Source organism: Liolophura sinensis, chromosome 5 (assembly GCF_032854445.1).
Source record: "Liolophura sinensis isolate JHLJ2023 chromosome 5, CUHK_Ljap_v2, whole genome shotgun sequence".
Taxonomy (NCBI): Eukaryota; Metazoa; Mollusca; class Polyplacophora; order Chitonida; family Chitonidae; genus Liolophura; species Liolophura sinensis.
The window spans coordinates 6,631,473-6,651,495 of record NC_088299.1 but is presented as its reverse complement, the minus strand read 5'-3'; the positions used below and the strand labels follow the sequence as shown (position 1 = coordinate 6,651,495).

The following is a 20,023-nucleotide window of genomic DNA, read 5'->3' as shown; positions in this document are numbered from 1 at the left end:
TACCTTATTCTCTACTTCAGCGTCAAACATAATATGCCTCCAGGAAACATTTTGGGACGATAACTTTATTGACCAATTCAAACATCTATTTCCCGGCAAATTGTACTTTAGCAATGCTGACGGGAGCCTTGGGTGGGGGGGGGGGGCATTGAAGTAAGTAAGTCTGAAACTGCAACATTGTGTTACTGAATGGAAACGTGACGCATCAGGTAGAATTATTTGCGTATGTGTAGAAATAAATGCTGTGAAATATGATATTATGAATTGTTATGCCCCTAACAATGTTTCGGGGCAGATGTGATTTTTTCCAATCTCTTTTAAACTATTTACGTATAGAGGCTTATTGTATTTTGGTTGGGGACTTGAATGTGGTGTTTTCAACTCGCTATAGGGCAACTAAGGTCCTAGAACATGATAGGTCACGTCAGGTGTTTTCTGACTGTGTCAATGCAGATGAAGTCAGAGATATGTGGCGGTATTGCCACCCTGGCAAGATTAGTTTTTCTTGTAGACGATGTGGTAACGATGTATTACAACAAAGGCACATTGATCATGTGTTTGTGAGCAGAGCGTTAACGGCTAAAGTACAATCAGTATACTACAGGAGAAATTCGTTTAGTGACCATAGCACCGTTTTCCTCAGACTTGATCTTTCTACTGTTAAGCGAGGCCCTAGGTTAGTTATTTTTTTACAATGTATTATTGCAAGAGAGTGATTTCTTTAATCGTGTATGGGAACTCATCCTTAGAGAGAAACTAAACGAGCTGTATACAAAAGAAATTACTGTCTGGTGGGATAATCTTAAATACCATGTTAAAAGGTAAGCCCTATTATTTGGCAAGAAGAGAAAGGACGAAAGATGTAATCAGATATTCAGCATTCAATGCAAGTTGGTTAATGAATACAGGAGGGCTGCGAATATACCCAAATATGACAGAACATCAATTTGTCAGTTTGAATCGGAACTCAAGTATGTAATGGCGCTACTCTACGGTCTAAGGCGCAATGGGCTGTCGAGGGTGACAGAAATACCTCTTTTTTTCTCAATTTAGAGAAATGCAATCAGGAGAAAAAAATTGTCAGTGAATTAAAGACTGCTACCGATGATATTGTGACTTCTACAAAAGACATTCTAAATGAGATGTATAATTATTATGAACACCTGTATACTAAGGATGAAGGTGATTTGAATGATGTTAAAAGCTTATTGGCCAATGTCACAGTACGATTAGATGATGGTAATAGACCTTTCCCTGACACGGACTTGACAAAAGATCAATTGCGGATGGCACTGAAAGGTATGGCAAAAAAGAAAAGTCCCGGCAATGACGGGATCACGGCTGACTTTTATTGTTTCTTGTGACCTGAGTTATGTAACATTTTGTTTGGTGTTTTTCAGTTGCCCAGGATTCTGTTCTAACCTGGCATCTTTTCAACATTGCGGGAATGTTTGTTGCAGTCAATACATTAAAAACCATTCTTAAAGCTAAAATGTTTCAGTTGCCTAGAATAATGCTCTCACCTGGCGTCTTTTCAACATGTAAGAATGATATTAGAAAAACTTTAATCCATACATTTTAGCCCAAAATGTGCTCAGTTTTCTCTTTCGGTTGGTACATGCTATGTGCTAAAAACAAAAGGCCAAGAAAAATATGCTAATTTAACGGTGGCCCAAAAAAAACTCGAAAACAATGAGATGCTTTTTACCGGTTGTTATTTTATGGAGTTTTTTACGGTAAACATCTATGTTTTCAGTATTGTAAAAATACAGACAAATTTTATTAATGCAGTTTGGTAAAATTGTATTGGTTAATTTTGAAACGTCAGTCACGCTCCTGAATGTAACTTGTTAACTTGTGAGTCAGGATGGCCGAGCTGTCTAAGGCGCTGCGTTCAGGTCGCTGTTTGGTTCTCTAGGCAGGGTACGAATCCCACTTTTGACAACTATTGTGGAGAAGTACAAAAATATTTTCGTGCACCTCACACTTTGAACGCTTCGAACTATTTTAAACACCTTTAAGCCAGATGCTTAATCATTTCACACTGTGTCTCACACAAGCTGCCGTGTGTTTGCAGTCAACCTATATAAAACCATTGTTATAACTAATTGTTTTCAGCTCAGTCAGGCTGGCCGAGCGATCTATGGCGCTGCGTTCAGGTCACAGTCTGGTTCTCCAGGCGTGGGTTCCAATCCCTTCTGGCAAACTATTTTTGGGAAGTACAAAAATATTTTTTTGTGCGCGTCACACAATGAACGCTTCGAACTATTGTAAACACCTTTAACCCAGATGCTTAATCATCTCACACTGTATGTCACATCACCTGCCGTGCGTGGCAGTCAACCTATTCAAAACCATTCTTATAACTAAAGTTTCTAAGTTAAGCTCTGGACTCGACGTTAATAAGGGACACTTTTATCGGTTATTATTCTATGCATTTTTTTAACGGAAAAACTGGGATTACAGTATGGTAAAAACACAGACACATTTTTTGATGCAAGTAGGTGAAATTGTATTGCTTAACTTTGAAACGTCAGTCACGCTTCTGTATTGTAATTTGCTAACATGTGAGTCAGGATGGCCGAGCGGTCTAAGGCCGCTGCGTTCAGGTCGCAGTCTGGTTCTCCCGGCGTGGGTTCGAATCCCACTTCTGACAACTATTTTGGGGAAGTACAAAAATACATTTTGTGCGCGTCACACAGTGAACGCCTTCGAACTATTTTAAACACCTTAACCCAGATGCTTAATCATCTCAGACTGTATGTCACATCACTTGCCGTGCGTTGCAGTCAACCTATTGAAACCATTGTTATAACTAAAGTGTTTCAGTTGCCCAGAGTTATGTTATAACCTGGCCTTTTTCCACATGCAGGAATGGCATTTGAAAAGCCTTAATCCATCCATTATAGACCAAAATGTGCTCAGTTTTTCTTTTCCAACTCGTACACGCCATGTTGCTCATAAACGAATGGCCAAGAATCTAGGTTAATGTAGCGGTAGCCAAAAAGCTCAAAACTCGACGTTGATGAGACACTTTTATCGGTTATTATTATATGCATTTTTTTAACGGAAAAACCTGGGATTGCAGTATGGTAAAAAATACAGACAAATATTTTGATGCAATTTAGGTGAAATTGTATTGCTTAACTTTGAAACGTCAGTCACGCTCCTGTATTGTAATTTGCTAACATGTGAGTCAGGATGGCCGAGCGGTCTAAGGCGCTGCGTTCAAGTCGCAGTCTGGTTCTCCAGGCGTGGGTTCGAATCCCACTTCTGACAACTATTTTGGGGAAGTACAAAACTATTTTTGTGCGTATCACACTTTGAACGCTTCGAACTATTTTAAACACCTTTAAGCCAGATGCTTAATCATTTTCAGATTGTATGTTACACAATCTGCCGTTTGTTGCAGTCTATATATTTAAAACCATTCTAATGATTAAAGTTTTTCAGCTGCCCGGAATTATGTTATAACCTGGCGTCTTTTCAGCATGGATAAATGACATCTAAATACCCATTTTAGACCACAATGTGCTCAGTTTTCTCTTCGGGTTGGTACATGCCATGTAGCTGATAAACGATAGGCCGAGAAAATAGGCTGATCTAACGGTGGCCAAAAAAACTCAGGACTCGAAACCAATGAGATGTTTTTAGCGGTTGTTATTTTATGAAGTTTTTTTACGGTAAACACCTGAGATTTCAGTATTGTTAAAATACAAACAAATTTTTTGATGCAATTTGTTAAAATTGTATTTCTTAACTTTAAAACGTCAGTCACGCTCCTGAATTGTCATTTGTTAACATCAAATATTTTTGTGCGGGTCACACAGTGAACGCTTCGAACTATTTTAAACACCTTTAACCCAGATGCTTAATCATTTCAGACTGTATGTCACATCACCTGCCGTGTGTTGCGGTCAACCTATTTAAAACCATTCTGATAACTAAAATTTTTATGTTGCCCAGGATTATGTTATAACCTGGCGTTTTTTTTCCACATGCAGGAATGGCATTTTAAAAACTATAATCCATCCATTTTAGACCCAAATGTGCTGGATTTTCTTTTCCAACTGGTACACGCCATGTTGCTCATAAACGAAAGGTTAAGAATCTAGGTTAATGTAACGGTGTGCAAAAATCTCAGGACTTGACGTTGATGAGACACTTTTACCGGTTATTATTCTATGCATTTTTTTAACGAAAAGACCAGAGATTTTAGTATTGTAATAAGACCAATTTTTTATGCAATTTGGTAAAATTGTCTTGCGTAATGATAAAGCGTCAGTCACGCTCCTCAATTATCGATTGTTATCAGCTAAGTCAGGATGGCCGAGCGGTCTAAGGCGCTGCGTTCAGGTCGCAGTCTGGTTCTCCAGGCGTGGGTTCGAATCCCACTTCTGACAACTATTTTGGGGAAGTACAAAAATATATTTTGTGCGCGTCACACGGTGAACGCTTCGAACTATTTCAAACACTTTTAACCCAGATGCTTAATCATCTCAGACTGTATGTCATATCACTTGCCGTGCGTTGCAGTCAACCTATTGAAAACCATTGTTATAACTAAAGTGTTTCAGTTGCCCAGAGTTATGTTATAACCTGGCCTTTTTCCACATGCAGGAATGGCATTTGAAAAGCCTTAATCCATCCATTATAGACCAAAATGTGCTCAGTTTTCTTTTCCAACTCGTACACGCCATGTTGCTCATAAACGAAAGGCCAAGAATCTAGGTTAATGTAGCGGTAGCCAAAAAGCTCAAAACTCGACGTTGATGAGACACTTTTATCGGTTATTATTATATGCATTTTTTAACGGAAAAACCTGGGATTACAGTATGGTAAAAATACAGATAAATTTTTTGATGCAATTAGGTGAAATTGTATTGCTTAACTTTGAAACGTCAGTCACGCTCCTGTATTGTAAATTGCTAACATGTGGGTCAGGATGGCCGAGCGGTCTAAGGCGCTGCGTTCAGGTCGCAGTCTGGTTCTCCAGGCGTGGGTTCGAATCCGACTTCTGACAACTATTTTTGGGAAGTACAAAACTATTTTTGTGCGTATCACACTTTGAACGCTTCGAACTATTTTAAACACCTTTAAGCCAGATGCTTAATCATTTCAGATTGTATGTTACACAATCTGCCGTTTGTTGCAGTCTATATATTTAAAACCATTGTTATAACTAAAGTTTTTCAGCTGCCCGGAATTATGTTATAACCTGGCGTCTTTTCAGCATGAATAAATGACATTTAAATACCCATTTTAGACCACAATGTGCTCAGTTTTCTCTTCGGGTTGGTACATGCCATGTAGCTGATAAACGATAGGCCGAGAAAATAGGCTGATCTAACGGTGGCCAAAAAAACTCCGGACTCGAAACCAATGAGATGTTTTTAGCGGTTGTTATTTTATGAAGTTTTTTGTGCGGTAAACACCTGAGATTTCAGTATTGTTAAAATACAAACAAATTTTTTGATGCAATTTGTTAAAATTGTATTTCTTAACTTTAAAACGTCAGTCACGCTCCTGAATTGTCATTTGTTAACATGAAATATTTTTGTGCGGGTCACACAGTGAACGCTTCGAACTATTTTAAACACCTTTAACCCAGATGCTTAATCATTTCAGACTGTATGTCACATCACCTGCCGTGTGTTGCGGTCAACCTATTTAAAACCATTCTGATAACTAAAATTTTTATGTTGCTCAAGATTATGATATAACCTGGCTTTTATTTCCACATGCAGGAATGGCATTTTAAAAACTATAATCCATCCATTTTAGACCCAAATGTGCTGGATTTTCTTTTCCAACTGGTACACGCCATGTTGCTCATAAACGAAAGGTTAAGAATCTAGGTTAATGTAACGGTGTGCAAAAATCTCAGGACTTGACGTTGATGAGACACTTTTACCGGTTATTATTCTATGCATTTTTTTAACGAAAAGACCAGAGATTTTACTATTGTAATAATACCAATTTTTTTATGCAATTTGGTAAAATTGTCTTGCTTAATGATAAAGGGTCAGTCACGCTCCTCAATTATCGATTGTTATCAGCTAAGTCAGGATGGCCGAGCGGTCTAAGGCGCTGCGTTCAGGTCGCAGTCTGGTTCTCCAGGCGTGGGTTCGAATCCCACTTCTGACAACTATTTTGGGGAAGTACAAAAATATATTTTGTGCGCGTCACACGGTGAACGCTTCGAACTATTTTAAACACTTTTAACCCAGATGCTTAATTTTTTGATGCAATTTGTTAAAATTGTAATTCTTAACTTTAAAACGTCAGTCACGCTCCTGAATTGTCATTTGTTAACATCAAATATTTTTGTGCGGGTCACACAGTGAACGCTTCGAACTATTTTAAACACCTTTAACCCAGATGCTTAGTCATTTCAGACTGTATGTCACACAATCTGCCGTGTGTTGCGGTCAACCTATTTAAAACCATTCCGATAACTACAATTTTTATGTTGCCCAGGATTATGTTATAACCTGGCGTTTTTTTCCACATGCAGGAATGGCATTTTAAAAACTATAATCCATCCATTTTAGACCCAAATGTGCTCGGTTTTCTTTTCCAACTGGTACACGCTATGTTGCTCATAAACGAAACGTTAAGAATCTAGGTTAATGTAACGGTGTGCAAAAATCTCAGGACTTGAAGTTGATGAGACACTTTTACCGGTTATTATTCTATGCATTTTTTTTAACGAAAAGACCAGAGATTTTAGTATTGTAATAATACCAATTTTTTTATGCAATTTGGTAAAATTGTCTTGCGTAATGACAAAGCGTCAGTCACGCTCCTCAATTATCGATTGTTATCAGCTAAGTCAGGATGGCCGAGCGGTCTAAGGCGCTGCGTTCAGGTCGCAGTCTGGTTCTCCAGGCGTGGGTTCGAATCCGACTTCTGACAACTATTTTGGGGAAGTACAAAAATATATTTTGTGCGCGTCACACGGTGAACGCTTCGAACTATTTCAAACACTTTTAACCCAGATGCTTAAAAATCTCAGACTGTATGTCACATCACCTGCCGTGCGTTCCAGTCAACCTATTGAAAACCATTGTTATAACGGGGAGGGAGTGTGCTAGACGCCGATGTGAACAGACGTGTCGGTTATTCTCTGCTGTTTACACATTTGTGCAACAACAACGCTTGTTTTTGAGACTGATTTTTTGGTGAACTGGGAGCCCACAGAGCTTGAGTTTGGCCAGTGGTTACTGTTTGGTGAAGGGCGTGTGCCCCGTTGGATTAGGTATGTCCAAGCCCGTGTCGTTTTCGCCTGTAAACAGGCCAAGCAGAACTTTGTCCGTGTCAATCTCTACACGAAGCAGCCCGGCATTTTCTACGGCTGTCCAGAGGGACTTTATTCCCTTTCTTTCAAGTGTGTTAAATATCAAGACAGAGCTAATAAGTTTTCAGAAGAATTATTTAAACAAACACATCTATCTCCGCGTGTCTACAGTGGCTGGGCATAATGCCCTAGTGAGTAAATCCAATGTTGTTACAAATGGAACGACGTTGTCCATTATGCCCGCGTCGTCAGTTTACCTGAATCTGACGGCCCACTGGGCACCGGATGAAATGTCAGATGACACTATCGAGGCAGCTTTGCAACCCTATGGTGAATGCCTGGGTGTGACGAAACCCAGATTTTCAGACCCGGAGCTCTCACATGTTCGTACAGGTATTCGAATTTACAGATTTAGGTGTCACAAAGTTCGTTATGTACCAAATTTTATTAATTTCGGTGGTGACATTGTTATGTTTACCTACCCCGGGCATACCTATGAATGTCGGAAGTGTGGCCAAAAATCACACAAGGCGGCAGAGTGTAGGGCACTGTGGTGTTCTAACTGCGGCGGTTTCTCCCCCCCCCATGAGAATCCTCATACTGAGAAGGACTGTACAAATCCATGCCGAATGTGTGACTCAGGGCTTCATACGGTCAGTGACTGTTGTGCGAGAGCAATGTCGTACGCGGCGCGAGTTAAGGGAAACCTACCGACTATGCGCCATTATAATAAGGAAGACGCCGTAAAACAAGATGACATTGATGTTGACGTCAGCGACGATGAAGACCCATTCAACGCACCTGCTATGGAACTGGTTCAAGACAGCGAGGAGAACGAAGACGAAATCGACGGGAATGGTGACGACAGCGCCGATGAAGACGTCAGCGACGACAGCGAGTCTGATAAGGAGATGGACATCCGGGAGAATACTAAGAACACCGAAGAAGTGGATGTTGGTGATAATGAAACGTCATCAGCTATCCCGAGGGTGAAGAATGTGGTCGTGGCTGACGTGCACGCTCCCGACGTGCGTTCACCAGTCCCAGTCGAGGAAAAGCGAGCTAAGTTGGACAATGGCAGAAGGCCTACAGCCGAAGAGGCAGCGTCATCTATCCCGCCCAGTTCCCATCCTACTGATTATGATGGTGTTGATGCCGATCAGTCGTCAGACTGTATGACGCCGACTCCATCTCAGGAGGGGGACACCATGCTTCTGGAATACAGGAAAAGAAAATCGCTTGCTTCTCGTGCGAGGCAGCGAATGAAAAGAGACAAATGAGTTGTAGTGTAATTAGGACTCTCTTATTTGACCACAATGGGTATGTACGCTCTACCTTTACTTACTTGTATAATGAGCTTAAATAATATTCGTTTTGGGACTTTAAACATTAATGGTTTACGGGATCCGTCTAAACAAGAACATGTCAAGCAATTTGTTTTCGATAAAGGAATTGATGTACTATTCTTACAGGAAACACACTTCGAAAACTATAATGACACTAAATATTTGCAAATCCCAGGCGATGCAAGGTGGGCGTATGGGTCAAATCGAAGTTGTAGGGTGGGAATAATTATTAGGTATACGGTAGACTGCTTTATACGGAAAATACAGAGGTGCCCTAACGGTCGCTACATAAGCCTTAGGGTTGAGCTCAACAACACTGCTTTAAACCTTGTTTGTGTATATGCCCCTAATAATCCAAAGGAAAGAAAAGAGTTTATTTCTGATCTAGATAATGTGATGCAGGGCAGTGATTTGGTTATTATGGGTGGGGATTTTAATTGTGTTGAGAGCATTGAATTAGATAGAGCTGGCTTTGCCACTCATGGAAGGAATGATAGAGTGGACGAAATTAATAATTTGAAAAGAGATTTTGGTATTTGTGATATTTTTAGGAAACTGCATCCGAATAAGAATTGTTACACGTGGTCTAGGCGCCAGTGTGCCAGTAGATTGGATAGATTTTATATCCCTAACGCTGTGTTTAAGTATGTAACCCAGTGTGATGCTGTACATGTGTCTTTTTCTGATCATTCGTGTTTGTTTTTTGATATCTCTTTTGAAGATGTCATTTCATGGGGGCCGTTCTACTGGAAGTGTAATACTTCTGTGTTAAATGACACGGAGCTTGTTGATGATATTAAATCCGTCTTCCATGATATTTTCTCTGTCTGTACAACTGGTCATGCAGATCTAATAGACAGATGGGAGACATTTAAAAGGGAATGTAAATACAGGATTCGGAGTTACTGTAAGCAGAAATCTATGAACAAAAAACGTGATTTGTTGGAACTTGAACAAGAATTAAATGCGTTAAAATCTAGTCCAATCATTAACTGTGAGCGTATTGACAATGTGAAAAAGACTCTAAATGCCCTTTATAAGTCGAATCATGCGGGAGCGGTTATCCGTGCTAAAGCTGTTCATTTTGATCAGGGAGAAAAACCAACCAAATATTTCATTAGACGAGAAGTTGGTAGGGGCAGAAAGAAGATGATCAAAAGTATTACTTGTCATAGTGATTCTTCAATATCCCATGAATCTCAGGAAGGTATTGCTAAGTGTATAAGGTCCTATTATATGAAATTGTATACTGAACAAGATACTGACTCCTCCATTCAAGATGAGTTCTTGTCATCGCTTCCGATGTTAAATGACGATTGCAAAACTGCCTGCGAAGGCCTTTTGACTGAACAGGAGTTGTTTTTTGCAGTAAAAAATATGTCTAAAAACCGTTCGCCGGGATGCGACGGTTTGCCAGCAGAGTTTTATGTACAATTTTGGCCCCTGTTTTCGGGTGTGTTTACGGATGTAGTTAATTACTGTTTTAACTTGGGTAGATTAAGTAATTCGCAGCATTCTGGGTTAATCACACTATTATGCAAGGACCCCGACAATGCCGAAAGCATAAAAAACTGGAGGCCAATTAGCTTACTAAATGTAGATTATAAAATTGTTTCTAAAGCTTTGTGCAATCGGTTAAAAAATGTGATCGATACAATTGTACTTCAGAATCAGACATGTGGAATACCAGGCCGAAGTATTTTTGACAACCTTCACTTATTACGAAATACATATGATTATGTTGAACAAAAAGATTTAAAAGGATGCTTTCTTAACTTAGACCAGGAGAAAGCCTTTGACAGAGTAGACTGGTCATTTTTGTTCAAATGTTTAGAGAAATTTAACTTCGGACCAGACTTTTGTAAGTGGGTGCAATTATTATATACTGACATTACAAGTAGTGTTATTGTGAACGGGCACATAACAGAAGAATTTAAACTGAGTCGAGGTGTCCGACAGGGTTGTTCTTTGTCACCATTATTGTATGTTTTGTCCTTAGAGCCCTTTATAGCCGCCATTAGAAACAATGACGAAATTAATGGTGTACGGTTACCCGGCACAATTAAGGAAACGAGAGTGTCGGCATTTGCAGATGATACGACTGCAATTTTATCTGAAGAGAGTTCTGTTCCGCATGTAATTAAACTAGCAGAAAGTTATGGAAAAGCCTCAGGAGCAAAACTCAACTTGTTGAAAAGCACGGTTCTTCCCATTGGTGACTGGGACGAAACTAACGTGCACAGTGGTGGGCTTAACATCACTACAAATTCAAAGATTTGTGGGGTATTTTTTGGACCAGATCAAACAGAACTCAATTCTGAGCGTGTTTTAAGTAAGGTAAAGAAACATGTATCAGCATGGAATGGAAGATATTTGACCCTACGGGGGAGGTCTGTCTTAATTAATACAGTTGCTTTAGCTGTCTTATGGTTTTCTGCACAGTGTACTCTGTTGCCACCTAAATGTGTCAATCAATGTTCCCAAACTGTGTTCAGATTTTTGTGGGATAACAAGCCCGAAAGTTTGAAGAGAGTTGTCGTACATAATAAAATAGGGAATGGAGGTCTAAACGTACATAATATAGAATGTAAAATAAAAGCACTTCTTACTCGGCATGTTTTAAAATTAATTCATGGAACAACAGCGGAATGGAAATACTTTGCCATCTATTGGTTGGGTTTACCCCTAAGGCATGTTTGTCGTGAATTCTGTCGTTCCAATGTCCCACATTCTGAAAACATTCCACCTTTTTATAGACTGGCCTTGAGCGCCTGGAGAGAATTTACCACAGGTGTACAGCAACCTGTAACATTGTGTTCAAGCAGGTATATTTATGAATATTTTGTAACAAAAATAGTACATTGTCCAAGAGCAATGGTGTCTATGCCGCATTTGGACTGGGTTAGAATATGGAAAACTGTTTTTCATCAATTCTTAGATCACAATTTGGTCAACTTCAGTTACAAGTTGGTTCATGACATTTTGCCCGTTAAGGAAAAACTTCTTAGGAGAAATGTAGCCACCGATGACTTGTGTGTTTTTTGCTCCCTGTCTGAAACTCGGCAACATCTGTTTGTATAATGTAAAATCGTTCAGGATGTGTTTAATGACTTTAACCGGATATTTGTTTTGTTTGCGAACTACCTACCAAATATGGACTCGGAAACATTAATTTACAAGGTATTCAATTCCACCTTTAACCAGGAAGTTAGAGCTGTGATGGTGTATGTCATATGTGTTCTTCAGTTTAGTATTTGGTGTGCACGCAACGACATAATATTTCAGGAAAAAAACAGGGATTCTGTTGCTATTGTTAAGGCCGCCAAAGGAATAATTAAAACCCGTATTCATTTTGACTTTTTTCGACTAGACAGGCCATCTTTCGAGAAAATCTGGTGTATAAACAAAGTCTTCTGTACATTACGGAATGATAAATTAGTGTATTTATTGAAATGAGCAGCTAATGTGCAATTGTTCTATTCACAAAGCAGTCATCTTTTCTGTGATATTTTATTTTAATTAAGACTGCCTTGTGATTTCAAAAGTGTGTGATAGCCGGGTAATGGGAAATCTTGTGTATTTGATGACAATCTGGGAATAAATTCAACAATTTTCAAAAAAAAAAAAAAAAAAAACCTATTGAAAACCATTGTTATAACTAAAGTGTTTCAGTTGCCCAGAGTTATGTTATAACCTGGCCTTTTTCCACATGCAGGAATGGCATTTGAAAAGCCTTAATCCATCCATTATAGACCAAAATGTGCTCAGTTTTCAAGGTTAAGAATCTAGGTTAATGTAACGGTGTGCAAAAATCTCAGGACTTGACGTTGATAAGACACTTTTACCGGTTATTATTCTATGCATTTTTTTTCACGAAAAGACCAGAGATTTTAGTATTGTAATAATACCAATTTTTTTATGCAATTTGGTAAAATTGTCTTGCGTAATAATAAAGCCTCAGTCACGCTCCTCAATTATCGATTGTTATCAGCTAAGTCAGGATGGCCGAGCGGTCTAAGGCGCTGCGTTCAGGTCGCAGTCTGGTTCTCCAGGCGTGGGTTCGAATCCCACTTCTGACAACTATTTTGGGGAAGTACAAAACTATTTTTGTGCGTATTACACTTTGAACGCTTCGAACTATTTTAAACACCTTTAAGCCAGATGCTTAATCATTTCAGATTGTATGTTACACAATCTGCCGTTTGTTGCAGTCTATATATTTAAACCATTCTAATAACTAAAGTTTTTCAGCTGCCCGGAATTATGTTATAACCTGGCGTCTTTTCAGCATGAATAAATGACATTTAAATACCCATTTTAGACCACAATGTGCTCAGTTTTCTCTTCCGGTTGGTATATGCCATGTAGCTGATAAACGATATTCCGAGAAAATAGGCTGATCTAACGGTGGCCAAAAAAACTCAGGACTCGAAACCAATGAGATGTTTTTAGCGGTTGTTATTTTATGAAGTTTTTTTACGGTAAACACCTGAGATTTCAGTATTGTTAAAATACAAACAAAATTTTTGATGCAATTTGTTAAATTGTATTTCTTAACTTTAAAACGTCAGTCACGCTCCTGAATTGTCATTTGTTAACATGAAATATTTTTGTGCGGGTCACACAGTGAACGCTTCGAACTATTTTAAACACCTTTAACCCAGATGCTTAATCATTTCAGACTGTATGTCACATCACCTGCCGTGTGTTGCGGTCAACCTATTTAAAACCATTGTGATAACTAAAGTTTCTATGTTGCCCAGGATTATGTTATAACCTGGCTTTTTTTCCACATGCAGGAATGGCATTTTAAAAATTATATTCCATCCATTTTAGACCCAAATGTGCTCGATTTTCTTTTCTAACTGGTACACGCCATGTTGCTCATAAACGAAAGGTTAAGAATCTAGGTTAATGTAACGGTGTGCAAAAATCTCAGGACTTGAAGTTGATGAGACACTTTTACCGGTTAATATTCTTTGCATTTTTTTTAACGAATAGACCAGAGATTTTAGTATTGTAATAATACAAATTTTTTATGCAATTTGGTAAAATTGTCTTGCGTAATGATAAAGCGTCAGTCACGCTCCTCAATTATCGATTGTTATCAGCTAAGTCAGGATGGCCGAGCGGTCTAAGGCGCTGCGTTCAGGTCGCAGTCTGGTTCTCCAGGCGTGGGTTCGAATCCCACTTCTGACAACTATTTTGGGGAAGTACAAAAATATATTTTGTGCGCGTCACAGGGTGAATGCTTCGAACTATTTCAAACACTTTTAACCCAGATGCTTAATCATCTCAGACTGTATGTCACATCACCTGCCGCGCGTTGCAGTCAACCTATTGAAAACCATTGTTATAACTAAAGTGTTTCAGTTGCCCAGAGTTATGTTATAACCTGGCCTTTTTCCACATGCAGGAATGGCATTTGAAAAGCCTTAATCCATCCATTATAGACCAAAATGTGCTCAGTTTTCTTTTCCAACTGGTACATGCCATGTTGCTCATAAACGAAAGGCCAAGAATCTAGGTTAATGTAGCGGTGGCCAAAAAGCTCAAAACTCGACGTTGATGAGACACTTTTATCGGTTATTATTATATGCATTTTTTTAACGGAAAAACCTGGGATTACAGTATGGTAAAAATACAGACAAATTTTTTGATGCAATTAGGTGAAATTGTATTGCTTAACTTTGAAACGTCAGTCACGCTCCTGTATTGTTATTTGCTAACATGTGGGTCAGGATGGCCGAGCGGTCTAAGGCGCTGCGTTCAGGTCGCAGTCTGGTTCTCCAGGCGTGGGTTCGAATCCCACTTCTGACAACTATTCTTGGGAAGTACAAAACTATTTTTGTGCGTATCACACTTTGAACGCTTCGAACTATTTTAAACACCTTTAAGCCAGATGCTTAATCATTTCAGATTGTATGTTACACAATCTGCCGTTTGTTGCAGTCTATATATTTAAAACCATTCTAATAACTAAAGTTTTTCAGCTGCCCGGAATTATGTTATAACCTGGCGTCTTTTCAGCATGAATAAATGACATTTAAATACCCATTTTAGACCACAATGTGCTCAGTTTTCTCTTCCGGTTGGAACATGCCATGTAGCTGATAAACGATAGGCCGAAAAAATAGGCTGATCTAACGGTGGCCAAAAAAACTCCGGACTCGAAACCAATGAGATGTTTTTAGCGGTTGTTATTTTATGAAGTTTTTTTACGGTAAAAACCTGAGATTTCAGTATTGTTAAAATACAAACAAATTTTTTGATGCAATTTGTTAAAATTTTATTTCTTAACTTTAAAACGTCAGTCACGCTCCTGAATTGTCATTTGTTAACATGAAATATTTTTGTGCGGGTCACACAGTGAACGCTTCGAACTATTTTGAACACCTTTAACCCAGATGCTTAATCATTTCAGACTGTATGTCACACAATCTGCCGTGTGTTGCAGTCAACCTATTTAAAACCATTCTGATAACTAAAATTTTTATGTTGCCCAGGATTATGTTATAACCTGGCCTTTTTTCCACATGCAGGAATGGCATTTTAAAAACTATAATCCATCCATTTTAGACCCAAATGTGCTGGATTTTCTTTTCCAACTGGTACACGCCATGTTGCTCATAAACGAAAGGTTAAGAATCTAGGTTAATGTAACGGTGTGCAAAAATCTCAGGACTTCACGTTGATGAGACACTTTTACCGGTTATTATTCTATGCATTTTTTTAACGAAACGACCAAAGATTTTAGTATTGTAATAATACAAATTTTTTATGCAATTTGGTAAAATTGTCTTGCGTAATGATAAAGCGTCAGTCACGCTCCTCAATTATCGATTGTTATCAGCTAAGTCAGGATGGCCGAGCGGTCTAAGGCGCTGCGTTCAGGTCGCACTTTGGTTCTCCAGGCGTGGGTTCGAATCCCACTTCTGACAACTATTTTGGGGAAGTACAAAAATATTTTGTGTGCGCGTCACACGGTGAACGCTTCGAACTATTTTAAACACCTTTAACCCAGATGCCTTATCATCTCAGACTGTATGTCACATCACCTGCCGTGTTTTGCAGTCAACCTATTGAAAACCATTGTTATAACTAAAGTTTTTCAGTTGCGCTGAGTTATGTTATAACCTGGCCTTTTTCCACATGCAAGAATGGCATTTGAAAAACCTTAATCCATCCATTGTAGACCAAAATGTGCTCAGTTTTCTTTTCCAACTGGTACACGCCATGTTGCTCATAAACGAAAGGCCAAGAATCTAGGTTAATGTAGCGGTGGCCAAAAAGCTCAAAACTCGACGTTGAAGAGACACTTTTATCGGTTATTATTATATGCATTTTTTTTAACGGAAAAACCTGGGATTACAGTATGGTAAAAATGCAGACAAATTTTTTGATTGAATTTGGTGAAATTGTATTGCTTAACTTTGAAACGTCAGTCACGCTCCTGTATTGTAATTTGCAAACATGTGAGTCAGGATGGCCGAGCGGTCTAAGGCGCTGCGTTCAGGTCGCAGGTCTGGTTCTCCAGGCGTGGGTTCGAATCCCACGTCTGACAACTATTTTGGGGATGTACAAAAATATATTTTGTGCGCGTCACACGATGAACGCTTCGAACTATTTTAAACACTTTTAACCCAGATGCTTAATCATCTCAGACTGTATGTCACATCACCTGCCGTGCGTTGCAGTCAACCTATTGAAAACCATTGTTATAACTAAAGTGTTTCAGTTGCCCAGAGTTATGTTATAACCTGGCCTTTTTCCACATGCAGGAATGGCATTTGAAAAGCCTTAATCCATCCATTATAGACCAAAATGTGCTCAATTTTCTTTTCCAACTCGTACACGCCATGTTGCTCATAAACGAAAGGCGAAGAATCTAGGTTAATGTAACGGTGGCCAAAAAGCTCAAAACTCGACGTTGATGAGACACTTTTATCGGTTATTATTATATGCATTTTTTTTAACGGAAAAACCTGGGATTACAGTATGGTAAAAATACAGACAAATTTTTTGATGCAATTAGGTGAAATTGTATTGCTTAACTTTGAAAAGTCAGTCACGCTCCTGTATTGTAATTTTCTAACATGTGAGTCAGGATGGCCGAGCGGTCTAAGGCGCTGCGTTCAAGTCGCAGTCTGGTTCTCCAGGCGTGGGTTCGAATCCCACTTTTGACAACTATTTTTGGGAAGTACAAAACTATTTTTGTCCTTATTACACTTTGAAAGCTTCGAACTATTTTAAACACCTTTAAGCCAGATGCTTAATCATTTCAGATTGTATGTTACACAATCTGCCGTTTGTTGCAGTCTATATATACTATCCAAAAAAAGAAACGCATAGGTGTTTTGCTTTATTTTAAAATGAAATAAATACATTTTGTCTTCATTTCATGAACAAAATGTGTTTTAATGTTGTTAATAATCACAGTTAGCACACATTTTATTCCTCAAAACATTTCTTGGTTGAAAATGTTGAGTTTGGAGGCCGTTTTTGGAAGAAGTAAAAAATACAGCACCACACTGCATCACGTGCAGTCTTACACGCCGAACTTACGCATGGAAAGCATGCAGTGTGTGACTATAAAACCGCAACTTCGGGCTGGAAATCGGCGTCTTTCAAGTGGTGTTTTCAAGCTGATTCAACATGCCACGTCTTGACACTGTCACAAGAAATATTGCCATTGGAAGACTTCAAGCTGGAGAGTCCCAATCGTCCATTTCTAGGCGTCTACACGTCAGCCAGAGCACGATTTCACGGCTTGCTGCCCACTACAACAATACTGGGACAACAAATGACCGCCGGCGTTCAGGTCGACCACGTGTCACTACAGCAACCCAAGATCGCTACATAAGGGTCCTCCATTTGCGTGACCGTTGTGCTACAGCTGAAAGCACAGCAGCCAGCATACCGGGACTGATGAGGATATCAGGTCAGACAGTGCGGAACAGGCTGAGGGAACATGGACTGAGAGCCAGGAGGCCCTATGTTGGGATCATGCTGCGTCCTCACCATCGCGCCAATCGCCTCCGATGGTGTAACAACGTGACTGCATGGAATCTACGCAACTGGCGACGCATTTGGTTCAGTGATGAGTCCAGATTCCTATTGCAGAGACGTGATGGTAGAAACCGGATTTACAGACGTGCTCACGAACGTTATGCCCCTAACTGCGTACGCCAAGTGGACAGATTTGGTGGAGGGAGTGTGATGATGTGGGCAGTAATATCGTATACTGGTCGTACAAATCTTGTCCACGTTCAGGGAAATCTTACGGGCGTACGCTACCGAGACACCATCCTGCAGCCACACCTCTTACCTGTCATTGACGTTCAGCGGGAGTTGTTCCAGCAGGACAACGCCAGACCGCACACGGCACGTGTCACAAGGGACTTCCTCGCTGAAAACAATGTAAATGTGCTACCCTGGCCGTCCCGTTCCCCGGATCTTAACCCAATTGAGCATCTGTGGGATGAACTTGATCGACGTCTACGCCAACGTCAACCTCAACCCCAAACGCTTCAAGAGCAAGTTGCATGTTTGCAGGAGGAGTGGCAGAACATTCCCCAGGCCTCTATCCAGCGTCTCATCCAGTCCATGACAAGGCGTGTCAGAACTGTTATTCGTGCCCGTGGTGGTCACAACAGATACTGACATTCCACTCAAGTGGGAGACTCATTGTGAGTGTCTTACCTCAAGTTGATGGCCTTGTTGTCTAGATATGGACCCTTCCTTAATCTGTGTCAAAAATTTTTTGCAGAATAGCATTTCTTATTTAGTTATGCATAATTGAAAAGACTGCATCACCTCCGCAAAAAACCGGGTTATGCGTTTCTTTTTTTGGATAGTATATTTAAAACCATTCTTATAACTAAAGTTGTTCAGCTGCCCGGAATTATGTTATAACCTGGCGTCTTTTCAACATTCATAAATGACATTTAAATCCATCCATTTTAGACCACAATGTGCTCAGTTTTCTCTTCGGGTTGGTACATGCCATGTAGCTGATAAACGATAGGCCAAGAAAATAGGCTGATCTAACGGTGGTCAAAAAAACTCTGGACTCGACACCAATGAGATGCTATTAGCGGTTGTTATTTTATGAAGTTTTTTGTGCGGTAAACACCTGAGATTTCAGTATTGTAAAAATACAAACAAATTTTTATTTCCAGTTAGGTAAAATTGCTAAACTTAGAAACGTCAGTCACGCTCCTGAATTGTAACTTGTTAACATGTGATTCAGGATCGCCGCGCGGTCTATGGCGCAACGTTCAGGTCACAGTGTGGTTCTCCAGGCGTTGGTGCGTATCCTACTTCTGACAACTATTTTTGGGAATTACAAAAATATTCTTGTGCACCTCACACGGTGATGCGCTTTTACTATTTTAATACCTTTGTCGTATATGTGGCTCGATGGAGCATACAAGTGGTAATTGCTGTGCTCGGGCTTTAACGTATGCGTCCAAAGTGAAGAATTCTGTGCAGAATACAGTGAGTGTGCAGGGCCCCGATCAGGACGTCACAATTGACGTTGACGTTGTTGGGGGCGGTAGCAACGACGATGACTTAGAGTTTCCGCCTCCTGCCATGCAAATTGTTAAACTGGACAAGGACAACAACACAACTGACACCGAAGGAGACGATGATGATGATTATGATGATGATGTTGACGTAGGTAGTGATGATGATGGTGATAGTGGTGATGGTGAGGATGATGATAACGAAGAAATTGGCGCAAATGACGAAACTGAGATTGACACTACCAGAGCGGAGGATGATTCAGTGGGTGACATGGAGTGTGACAGAGGTACGCGAGTTGTACCTAATGTCACCAAAGACCGCGATGGTGTGACCAGAGATTTGTCTGGTGCGATAAAAGTCGAGGCGGATGTCCACTGCGTGCGATCTCCAGAGCCCGTTGAACGAAAGAGAGCAAGACTGGACAATGAACCGGAGGGGACGTCATCGGAATTATGGAGCACTCTACCGTCGGATTGCGTAATGCAGGGGGACTCGGACATATCTGAAATCATGACACCCACTCCCTCTCAAGGTACTGATAAAATGTTATTGGAGTAACTGGGCAGGTAATCTTTCGCCTCTCGTTCGAGAGCGCGTAAAGACAATGAATAGATTTTACTAGAACACGGACATGGATATGCTCCCACATGAACAATGGATATGTACCTTCATATTTTTCTTATCTGTTTATTGTCTCTCGTATCTAACATACGTTTTGGCACTTTAAATGTTAATGGCCTGCGTGCTGTTACAAAGGTACAACAATTTGTTTTTGATAACAATATTGATATTTTGTTCTTACAAGAAACACATTTTCAAGATTATAAGGACGCTAGGAATTTTAAAA

The 20,023-nt window shown here is 39.8% G+C and overlaps 12 non-coding genes across 12 annotated transcripts; all 12 read left to right on the top strand.

The window, feature by feature from the left end:
• Positions 1-2,571: 2,571 nt before the first annotated feature.
• On the top strand, positions 2,572-2,656 carry Trnal-cag (transfer RNA leucine (anticodon CAG)). Its single transcript has one exon. It is a non-coding gene; the product is annotated as a tRNA-Leu (tRNA).
• A 539-nt stretch (positions 2,657-3,195) lies between these two features.
• Trnal-caa (transfer RNA leucine (anticodon CAA)) lies at positions 3,196-3,279 on the top strand. The gene has a single exon. It is a non-coding gene; the product is annotated as a tRNA-Leu (tRNA).
• A 1,040-nt stretch (positions 3,280-4,319) lies between these two features.
• Positions 4,320-4,403, top strand: Trnal-cag (transfer RNA leucine (anticodon CAG)). The gene has a single exon. It is a non-coding gene; the product is annotated as a tRNA-Leu (tRNA).
• Positions 4,404-4,939: 536 nt separating this feature from the next.
• On the top strand, positions 4,940-5,023 carry Trnal-cag (transfer RNA leucine (anticodon CAG)). The gene has a single exon. It is a non-coding gene; the product is annotated as a tRNA-Leu (tRNA).
• Positions 5,024-6,063: 1,040 nt separating this feature from the next.
• Positions 6,064-6,147, top strand: Trnal-cag (transfer RNA leucine (anticodon CAG)). The gene has a single exon. It is a non-coding gene; the product is annotated as a tRNA-Leu (tRNA).
• A 687-nt stretch (positions 6,148-6,834) lies between these two features.
• On the top strand, positions 6,835-6,918 carry Trnal-cag (transfer RNA leucine (anticodon CAG)). The gene has a single exon. It is a non-coding gene; the product is annotated as a tRNA-Leu (tRNA).
• Positions 6,919-12,641: 5,723 nt separating this feature from the next.
• Trnal-cag (transfer RNA leucine (anticodon CAG)) lies at positions 12,642-12,725 on the top strand. The gene has a single exon. It is a non-coding gene; the product is annotated as a tRNA-Leu (tRNA).
• A 1,036-nt stretch (positions 12,726-13,761) lies between these two features.
• Trnal-cag (transfer RNA leucine (anticodon CAG)) lies at positions 13,762-13,845 on the top strand. The gene has a single exon. It is a non-coding gene; the product is annotated as a tRNA-Leu (tRNA).
• A 537-nt stretch (positions 13,846-14,382) lies between these two features.
• On the top strand, positions 14,383-14,466 carry Trnal-cag (transfer RNA leucine (anticodon CAG)). Its single transcript has one exon. It is a non-coding gene; the product is annotated as a tRNA-Leu (tRNA).
• A 1,037-nt stretch (positions 14,467-15,503) lies between these two features.
• On the top strand, positions 15,504-15,587 carry Trnal-cag (transfer RNA leucine (anticodon CAG)). The gene has a single exon. It is a non-coding gene; the product is annotated as a tRNA-Leu (tRNA).
• Positions 15,588-16,125: 538 nt separating this feature from the next.
• Trnal-cag (transfer RNA leucine (anticodon CAG)) lies at positions 16,126-16,210 on the top strand. The gene has a single exon. It is a non-coding gene; the product is annotated as a tRNA-Leu (tRNA).
• A 538-nt stretch (positions 16,211-16,748) lies between these two features.
• On the top strand, positions 16,749-16,832 carry Trnal-caa (transfer RNA leucine (anticodon CAA)). The gene has a single exon. It is a non-coding gene; the product is annotated as a tRNA-Leu (tRNA).
• The last annotated feature ends 3,191 nt before the right edge of the window (positions 16,833-20,023 follow it).